Consider the following 11,225-nt stretch of genomic DNA (forward strand, 5'->3'; position numbering starts at 1 on the left):
TGGCCAGATTAGCATCTGTGCTGTTACAAACAATACAGCTCACTGAGACAGCCTCAGTATCAACACTGCCCATTGCGCTTCCAGTCCTCTCAGACTGCTTATGACCTCTGTGGCCTTGATATGTCCTCACAGAGACGTCAGAGTTTCCTTATCAGTTAGGATTCTTTGTCCCAGAGCCCCCCTCTTTAAAATTCATACACATTTAAGTCTTGAAGCAATTTCAGTCTTCCTTCCTCCTTGATGCAGGGCTTCCTTTTTCATTAGTCTTGTTCAGCTCTGATCAATTTTGCTTTCCTGCTACTCTGCTGTGCAGCGCTGTTGATGTTCGGGCAGAGGAACAAGCTGCTGCAGCTGGAACCTCCGACCTACACTGACCTTCGAAGGTCTGTCAAAGTCTTCTTGAATGCCTTTTTCTGATGTTAAAATTCTTTGCAAATAAATCCCCTGTGGTTAATCTATTCATAATCTGCACACAGTGCAGTCTGTCTAAAATGATCTGACTTTATGCACGAGGATGCAAACCTTTTACTTCAACAGCAAAAATCTAAATGTCATAACATTAGGTTTGGTAGAAAGTCTGAAGCATGAAGCATTATGTAATACAAACATTTAAATACTGCTTGCTATCCTGTTTCCATAGCAATAGAAACGGTTGAACAGTCCAGCAATCCACCTCACTCTTTTTTATTATTATCTGATGGAGTGGAGTTAAAAGAGAAATGCCATATCACTGCAAGAAACCAGCAGCAATACTTTCTTTCAGTGACTAGAAACAGCACTGACAGTGAGGATATGTCTTAATCTATGAAAGAGTATGTGGAACTATTGATAACAGTGTCAGGTTAGCAATACAAATCAATGCGTTTTGTTTTTGTTTTACTCCTCTTAAATATAGCATTATGCTTTTATATGTCTATAAAACACTTTCTTAATAAAGTAATTAACAAATGATGTCAAATAGCAAAGTGCCTCTACAACAGGTAGTTAGTAAATATACAAAGGTAGGCCTTAGAAGAGTAGGTGAATGAAGGATATATCGAATGAATGAAGGAAAGACATACAGTATCAGTTGAAAACAGTCTGTTAAATTTGACATTTGAATGTTGAAATAAAGTAAGCCAGTAGGTGGCAATAAGTGTCTCATTATGCCATTGAATCATTCACTCAACCGATTCATTCACAACACTGATTCTTCAGGAGTGAAACAACTGACTGCCTTTAGTAGTGTGTCATGGAATCATTTACGCAAATGATTCGTTACAAAACACTGATTCATTCAGTAATGCCAGTACTGTGTTTTTGGAGATGTTTGATTCTGTTGTGGTTTTGTGTTTGTTTAAATCTGTTTTCATTGGCTGAGCAAAATCAAAGTAACTTGCAATGTTTCATTTAAGTAACTTCATATTAATTTTTGGGGTTACTGAACTGTTTTCTTAAAAGATTTGTTTAAGGATTTAAGAAAACAGTGTGCACACAAACAGCAATGTTCCACCAATGTACCAGTGTTTGAACATGGGTTTGGTTTTGTAAAAATGTGCAGACAGCAGTATTATGGTTTACTTTATTAACCGCTTAATCCACATTTGTTTCCTTCTTTTTTATTTCCATCAAGGACCCCACTTGACAAAGAATGAAATTATAAAAGCTGAAGCTCCTATTACAGAACCAAAGGAAATGTTTTTACTTGAATTTGGCCCGTGTCCAAAAGATCTGGAAAAGCGTCAAACCACGATGGTTCTCAGCTGTGCTTCCGACTTCCATTCCCTCTAGATACTCCCAGCACAGATTTTAGTAACTGGATAGACTTTGAGAAATACAGGCCTCACGAGACGTGTTTGTAGTTTTAAGAATTGGCCCTGTAAGGTTATGGGCAAAAAACAGGAGCATACAGTCATCAGGCTGGAAAAAAATCCTGACTCCAAGTATTAGATTTTTTTGTGGAGGGCCCATTGTAGCAAATCATGTGAAATGTGTCTGGTCTTTTTGAATACAAATCAAACTGTGATAACATGTAACCATTGTAAACCTATATCAAAGTCGCGAAAGCAAGAAATAGCAAGAAGCCGCGAAAGAACTTAACTCTGGGCTTGCGCGTTGTGTAAACGGAGTGCTGAATTTAGTTCTTTCGCGCCTTCTTGCCCTTGAATGTTTTAAAATCACTTGAATGACTAAATTGGCAAGGCTGAACAACGCATGTGAATGATAATCAAAACATACAAAAAACCTATGATAGCTATGAAAATAACTATGATTACTAATGAGCTCACACTGACTATTTGGGATTGTTTTATTAATAAAAGTTAGTTTGCCTATCCTATCTTGATGACATTATTTATTTGTAACACTACAACTATTGATATTCTTTCTGGTCCTCTGTTAATGTAGTGGATGTGTGGCATTTGCAAAATTACCATAATCAGAACAACATTAATATAATGAAATCATTTGTTATCATGCATATCATTCAATTTGTTAAGACAGGGTAGTTGAACATGAACTGATTTTGATGTGTGTGTGTGTGTGTGTATAGATTCCAGATCTTCAGGTGATGACTAGCTTTGTGGACATGTTGCTGGGCAAGCAGTTTAGACAAAGAGCAACTGATGTGGGCTGTTACCATTGTGTCTGTTAGACAGGCTATTGTTTTACGTCTCAAACTGCTGCTTATCTCTAGTACAGATGCTCTGAGAATCCTTGTTTGAAATCAGCATCCATACAGGCTCAGTGCTTTCAGCTTGCATAAACATAAGAAGCAAGACCTCAATGAAAGTCAACATGATCTTCACATTTCAAGAAAACACATAAAAGTCGACAGATTAAAGAATATGGCACAACTCTTTCAGACCTGTTTTCATTTGTAAAACACAAAATTCAGATGGCTTATTTTCTTATGGAAAGGACTTCAGACGTGGAAAAGAAAACATGGGAATTATATTCATAGCAATGTAATTCGATTTATGCACAAACGTTCCATAGAGAGTCATGCAATTCGTGTCTCGGTACTCAGCTCGGGCTGTTTTCAAGCTTTGAAATGTTCTTTTAAAACATGATCTTAATTCAGAGCAACCAGCACGCCACTCCATCAGACATCTTGTGGGTACAGCAACTACGATGTCAAACTCCATTTGCTTCAGATCATTTGAGATTTTCATTGAGGAGTGCTCCCTTGCTTCCCTAAAATACTTGAGAGTGAAGCCTGGGGGAAAAAGACCAAACTTCAACATCTAAAGCAAATAACATCTGACTTTAAAACTGCATTATGGGATGAAAATCCACAAAAGTACTCAGACTTTAAGAATGTGTCTGATCCACCCTGTTTTATTACCAGGCTGAGCTTTTTGTAGATTGAAGTTCTGGAAGGTTTACCTGACACATTCCCACGATGGCCGTGGTTTGGATTTTATTAAAAGTGCACGGGAACCGCTTGGGAGTGGTCAAGATGTTTCAATTAAATCATATCCATACCCTTCTTTGTCCCCAATTATTAATATTTATAGCAGGGGGAAGTGGAAGCACAACACAGGCCCAGCCTTAATTGCACACGATCCCATGTAAATGAAATGAAGTGCCACTGCCACTTTTTTGCTTGGTCTTGCTCAGAAGTTTGTGATTTATATCTTTTCAGATCAGTCTGTGCACTTTAATTTTACATGTTTGGTTATATGACATTTCAGACTACATAAAGTTCTTACTGAGAATCACTTCAAAAACACAATTATTTCTGAGGAATTTACAGAAAAAAAGGGAAAAAAAACTATTCTAACTAGGATTGTTACAATAACTACATAATGATCAAATACTGTATATGTGTGTACTGTATACTGTATGAGTGATTTCATGGATTATGTCCAAACACATTGTGGAACAGACTTACTGCATCAGAAAAAGACGTTGGACACTTTTTCTTTGCTGGTTAAAGGCCCAAACATAAAGTTCACTGTGCTGGGCTTAACACAAAGGGTACAACATTATTCTTTAAATAAATAAAGTAAAAAAAAAGGAAGAAGCCTTTTTATAGGCCTACCTGAAATTTTTTTAATATTATTATTGTGCTTTCTTTCTTCCTTATATACTTTGAATGTCTTTTCACGGATCTTCATTTATAACCACTGAACTAAACATAACTCACTTAAGTGCAGTGGGAGTCATTTAAACACCTCAGAATGGCTTTTGCTTCACATATAATGTCCATGTTATGATACACAATTCCAAACATTGTATTAGTCTTGTGTATAAAAATAGACTAACCTTTAAAAAAGTGTTTTGCCTTTACAGATAAGCCCATTTTTCCTCAACATTTTTCTAAAACAATATTTTCATATATCATATATATCTTCTCATCAGCTGTTTATTCACAATTTAGTTGTCACAAGTCATCTGTTTGTGTTCTGACACATGTTTTTTATAATAATAAAATAATAATAGGGATGAAACATCTGTGACCATCGTGTGATGAACAATGCTGTCTGGACTTTTTCTTCTTGTAGTTTTCACATACTATAGCTGTTGTTCCCGACATGTTTTGCCATTGTAATTTCATAGTGCTGAGATAGCAGCCTATTAATATACACAGTATTTAGTACAGCATGTGAAGAACAGTTTTTGTTTATAAGCCGATAAAACAAATCTAGAGAACACACCAAAACTACGGAAAATGTGCACAGCCTGCATAAAAATGTACTTCTGTGATTTGGGACCCCCCAGTCAGACAAATCATAATATTTATAAACAAAGACGTTTTCAACTCCTCTGGGTAGACAACTATCACCCAGCATTCAGTCTACACAGGAAAGATGGGAAAACAACTGGGAAAGGTATAATATCACACTGACCATCCATAAAAAAAAGAAAAGAAAAACATTTGAGAAGAAGCTTTTAAACCTGATTTGAGTTACTATGTTGTTCTATTGAGCAAGACACTTAACCCCAGTTTACTGTGGTGGGAACCGTCCCTTCAGTAAATGTACTGTAAATTGCTTTTGATAAAAAGTGTCTGCTGAATGACATGGAACTGAAGTGATGACAGGTATGTTTTTTATTGATCTGGGCTATAAGTAACAAGATATTTCAGCTGCGTGTTCAAAACAGAGATGATGCTGGAAGGCTCAGAATGGTCCATCAGTACAGAAGGTGTGAGAAACCTGCACTGACACGATCAGATTCTTCTTCTAGAATGTGATGTCTGTGGTTGACCAAGCAGCCAATAGGAGATAAGAGAAAGGGCAAACCACTGTGTTATTACATGGAACGTCAACAAATGAGTTGGCACCAAGTTCAGAGTAAAAAGTATTGATTTGACGTGAAAGCTGTAGGAATAGTTATCTAAATATGTGTCTGTGAAAAAAAAAGGATAAAAGATCTTAGGAGCAAGTATACAGAGCGAACATAGTTTTTAATTTGTGAATCTGTTTTTATTGTGGAACAAATACATTTTAGATATAATATTGCCAGTAACTTGGTCTATTTATGCTAATAAAATATCACTTCTGAAGTTGTAATCGCGAGTTTGTTGCAATCAAATGCTTTGTTGTCTGAAAGAACAGGAAACATGGAGGACGACTCATTCAGGAGTTCATTCTTATCTATTTCGTGTGGAAATCTAATTAAAGTCAAAAGGTGAAATATTTACCAAAAGAAAACAAAAAGAAAAATGAAGATATTTAGTCAATATCCAACATGTTTTGGAAAATTATTTTAGCCATTTATTGGTAACCATATAACCATTCACCTCTTTGTCTAGATGTTCAGCTTGGTGACAATTTTGAACTTTTGGCCAAATTATAGCTGTGTTCAATCCATAAAATATGCACCAATTGGTTATTTATGTTTGTAAATATATATGACTGTAACAACAAGAGAAAGATGTTGTGGGAAAACTAAAACTTCTAGTACAGCTAGTATGTTTCCCAGTTGTAAATATGACTTACGAGGCCATCCATGTACAAATTCCGACTAGAAAACTCATATTTACAATAATTCCGACAGCATGTGAAGGCAGTAATCGACATGAGTCTCCACGCAACACGTAGCGTTCCTGAATGAGAATTTCCCACCAATCAGTGTAAATGATTTACATATAAAGACAGTCGCATGTTTCAATTCCTGAATGAACCAGTATTTTGAACATATAAATGAATGTTTCAAGGATTCCCTCAAAGACAGTCACCTGCCTAGTGGTGTAACGATGTAATGTTCAAGTTTGACAATCTGTCCGGATTGCGCAATCATATGTATTTTCCATTTAATATGCCAAGAAGTCCTATCATGAGGTTTGAGTTTGCATGAAATTGTTTGATATTTCCTTTGATTAGTTTACATTAATGATTCATTTCTTCCTCGTTTTATGCTCGACAGTTCCACATATCTTTGTCTCAGACAGATGTGCCCTAAAGACAGCGCTTTTGTACAAAGCACAGCAGACAGAAGAGTGTCTCTAAGCATCTCACTGGCTTTAAAAGACACATTAGTCACTGCTTGCGTGAGCCTTTGTACAAATGTTATTGTGTGAACTATCAAAAGACTTGTTTTTCCACAAATATATCAATGCTTAAAGGGAGGTGCCATTCCGTGAGATCCCTGGATGTTACCAAATTCAAGACAACTGGGAATGCTCAGAAGTGAGTTGCAGTCAGGACAGCCTGTCATTTTCAACATTTGAGTTGGATTCCCGAGAGCTGATTGAAAGATGGTTTCAGATGCAATGTGGTTCTAATTCACACAGCCTGGGTTTGGTCATGTCTGAGAATGGCCTTTATCACACACAGTATTCAAAGCCCTTGCATGCCAGACATGCCCTTCCAAATGTGGTCCAACAATCTCTTGGAGGACTGTGGGTAATTTTGATACCTTTAATCAACTATGTTACAATTTAACTCTGTGTTGACTCTCTCTGCTGATTTTATCAGCAATCTCAAAACATGAGAATTGCACCGAACCTTTTCAGACCTGCTCTAGATCTTCTGGATGAAAGCGAAACCATATGTTTCTCACATTTCAACCTGGAGCTATTTCACTTTACAGCAAATGTGCTAGACTAGGCTAGACTACATAACCATTCCTTCCACTGTATAATAAGTCATTAATGTATATGAATGTGTCAATCGATCTGACAATGATTTATTCAGGAGCAATAAAAAGTCTTTATGAGTGAATCGCTGAATCAAGTTTGTTCAAACACAATGATTAACTCAGGAAAGAAGCAAGACCTATTGTTTACTGTTGAGATAAATATATTCATTTGGCAGTACTTGTGTTGGTAGAGTAAAAAAGAATAAAAAATTGATGGGGACTGAAAAAAAAATTGAAAACATGCACCTGTAATGAATTTCCTTTTTCTTTTTTTACCATTTGATATGTTTACTTTTATTCTTGGCCTAGGGTATTTAAAGCTAAAAAAATTAATAGATTAAAAAAATTACTAACTAATCAAATTAAGATTTTGAAATTCAAGTGGTTTACATAGAGGAATGACATATTGTGTTTTATATTTACATATTGTGACACATTGTATGCCCTCATATAGATAAGAAATTTGAATATTAAAAAATGCCAATAAAAAAATCAGCAAAGTAGTTCATCCTACATGTACTGTACCACACGCAAAATAACTTTTTGTATAATAATTATAATGTTTGATGTATTTGTTCATAATGATATGATGAAAATATAAAAAGTCAACAAGAATCAAGTCCTTTAACCAAGTTTACGTAAAGGGTTAGTTCACCCCAATATGAAAATTGTCATTAATTGCTCACCCTCATATCGTTCCAAATCCGTAACACAAATTAAGATAATTTTGATGAAATCGGAGCATTATCTGACCCTCCATAGACATCAACACAACTGAAATGTTCCCAGGCCCAGAAATATAGTAAATATATCTGTAAAACAGTCCATTTGACATTAGAGGCTCAACTTCAGTTTTGTGATGCTACGAGAATCCTTTTTTTTTTTTTTTGCGCAAAAAAGGAAACAAAAATAACAACTTACTCAAACATTTTTCTCCCCTGAGTTATATCTTCTGCCATTTTAGAGAGTAATACAATGCATACGCATGCTTTCCCTAAGCATAAACGACGCTTATTACCCAGATTACGTTCATGTATGCGTAAACACCACTGATTATACGTTCTCGAGTATTTTACAAAATGGCAGATGTAACTCGGGAAGAATGGTTGAGAAAATTATTTTTGTTTTATTTGCTCAAAAAAAAAAAGGATTCTCATTGCATCGCAAAACTAAAGTTGAGCCACAGATGTCACATGGACTGCTTTACCAATGTATTTACTACGTTTCTGGACCTGGGAACATTTCAGTTGCATTGCTGTATATGGAGGGTCAGACAGCTCTCCGATTTCATCAAAAATATCGTAATTGGTGTTCCGAAGAGGAATGAAGGTCTTACGGGTTTAGAACGACATGCTGGGGAGTAATTAATAACATAATTTTCATTCTGGGGTGAACTAACCCTTTAAGCTGAGCAGAACAGTTAATTTAGCAAAGGTAAAATGTCAATCCACATCCTTCTCAGTACAGTTATTTTTCTTTTGTCTACTGAATTTGAGGTTAATTTGCACAAGTTGCATGACAAATTAAAACCATCTTCATTCCCTCTCCAATTTGAAAATTGAGAGCTGGACAGACACCAAAATATGACAGGGCTTGCTTAAAGTTTAACCACAATCTATTAAGGTTTTTATTTTGCTGAAGTTGTATAGAAATGAAAACATTTAAGCCTTATGTATTTGTCTATGAAGGTGCACTAATTTGGAACATGCTGGCCAATATGTTTCCATTCTCAGTACAGCTAGACAGCTCAGTTAAAACAGAGAATTCCAGACAAACCATAACAGGTGTATTTGTAGAGGCAAATCTGCCTATCATCTTATTTCCACAGGGATGTGTGGCCCAGATTTTTCCAGTCTCTTCATCATGGTCCGCACGAAAAGTCAAATCCCCTTATATCGAAAAGGATCTCAAGAGTAGTAAAATGAGAAGTCAGACACCCAGTCTGATATCTGAGAGTCTGTCTATTGGCTCCAAAGATTAGCTGCCCCTTAACTGGCATATGGATCCCTTTAGGCCAAATATGTCAGTTCAGATTTCAGTTTTCCCATTTGACAGCACTTTAATCTTCACGTTTAAACATACTGCAGCATTTTTTTACAAGGACTGCTTGGAAACACATTTATTTGCACTTTTAATAAAATAAATCAGAGGTTTTTCTTGGACATTTAACAACTTAGATTTTAAAACAATGTAAAAAAATTTTTTAGACCAAACTTTGTTATTGTCACAGCACTCTTGTGAGTTTATTTGTGTCCAAATCACCTTTCCATAGAAAGGAATGCAAAATTTTCTTTGACTGACAGAAATAGGCACAATTTTCTGCCCTGAAGCTAAACTATGCCAACCTCAAATTCCTTTTGATTGTGTGCAGGTGCCAGAGTCTCTGGCCTGGGAGCCATCCTCCTTTAGCATGATCAGAACCAGAGAATCAAAGATAAGAGCTTGGTTGTTTGAAGCCCATCGCTCCACTATATAACAAACAATCCCCCCAGTGCCCCTTAAAACTATCAAGGCTGGTGCAATTATTAAAACTTGGTTTTGACACTCCTTCTTGCGATTTCTGATATATATATGCATACAGTATATCAGCTAGTGACACTAAAAACATCTTAGTACCTTTCCAGCAAAACTAAAGTGAACATGGTAAATGCTAATTGTGTGTTTAACATCAGGTGTGTTGTGAGGACACCCAAGTCGGGTGAGAGGTTTAAACCAGCATTTCAGTCTTTGTGTTTGTCGACTGTGTGCTATGTATAGAAAACACGCTATTAACAATACCATTACTGCAGATTAACGATAAAGACCATCTAGAGACTATTTATTTTCTGTCATACATTACAATGCAATTCACTACAGTTCATTTCAAGCTTTTTGATAATTGAGAAATCTGGCTCTAAATGTTAAAGTCTGCTAAAACACAGCCAGGTTTCTCACTTGATCTCCCTTACAAGCGCTTTCCTCTTGACGTGCTAAGCCAAGCATGGCTAAAACCTGAATAAACAACCTTCCATCCAGTTAATCATTTAAGCCAAGAGCAGGGAAATGAGCAATATAAGGGGATTAATTGTATGGATTAACCAGATATAATTGCACCACTTAGAGCTGATCAGATATTCCAGACGGGGAAAAAACGTTTCTTCTGCCAGCCATCTGAAAGTGACCACAAACTGCGTAAGTAGTCTCCACATGTCCCCTGTCTATACCACATTGACCTCAGAGTATCAGTTCAACATTTACTCAAATTCCTTACAAAGGAAACCCCCCAGGGTGAGTCACAGTCAGCCGTAGATGTATATACATCAGAGCAAAGCACTAATTGCCATTCTGCCATCTCAAGGGCTCAGGTTTTCTAGTACATTTCACTCTTTCCTGCGGTCAGTAAGCAGTAATTTGTGAGGGATGCATGTTGGGGAGCACTAGATGGCAATTAAAATTCCAATACTGTAGCATTGCCATAGAAAATACCCTTTTGGGGTTCCCTAAAGCAGCAGTTCTAAATCCCAGTCGTTGCGACCCCCTGCTTTGCACATTTTGTATGTCTCTCTTTGTTAACACACCTGATTCAGATAATCAGCTCTTTAGAAGTGAGCTCCATGTATGAACATGAATCCGATTGACATGGTCCCTACACAGTGTTCATTGCTCCCTACTCCCTGAGCAGGGGAAATCTGTTGAAGTTTACTTCACTTTGGAATATTCATTCACGGATTTGCGCTGCGCAATGTCTTCACACACGGACAAGTGTGACATAATATACCTCTGTAAATAATGACAATTTAAATTCACATCTCGCACACTTCAATGCACTCTGAATGGAACATATACATTCGCTTCAAACTGGAATCATGGCGGAATATCCTGTGATGTCCACTTCGCAGGGCACTAACCTTCGAATAGACCAAACATCTGAAGTGATAAGAGAGACATAAAAAATGTGCAGAGCAGGGGGGCACAAGGACTGGAATTGAAAACCACTGCCCTAAAGACCTTTGAGTGAACAGTTCTTAAAGGTTCTGTATATAGGATTTACACCGAGATGTTGAACTAGGTATTGCAGTCCAAATTCAAAATATTGGAGAGGTTTTATTTCCACTCTGCCCCTTCTCCTCAGACTAGATGCACACACAGGTTGCCAGATTGATGACACCAACTGTCTT

This window comes from Carassius carassius, chromosome 5, assembly GCF_963082965.1.
Source record: "Carassius carassius chromosome 5, fCarCar2.1, whole genome shotgun sequence".
In the NCBI taxonomy this organism is placed as follows: domain Eukaryota; kingdom Metazoa; phylum Chordata; class Actinopteri; order Cypriniformes; family Cyprinidae; genus Carassius; species Carassius carassius.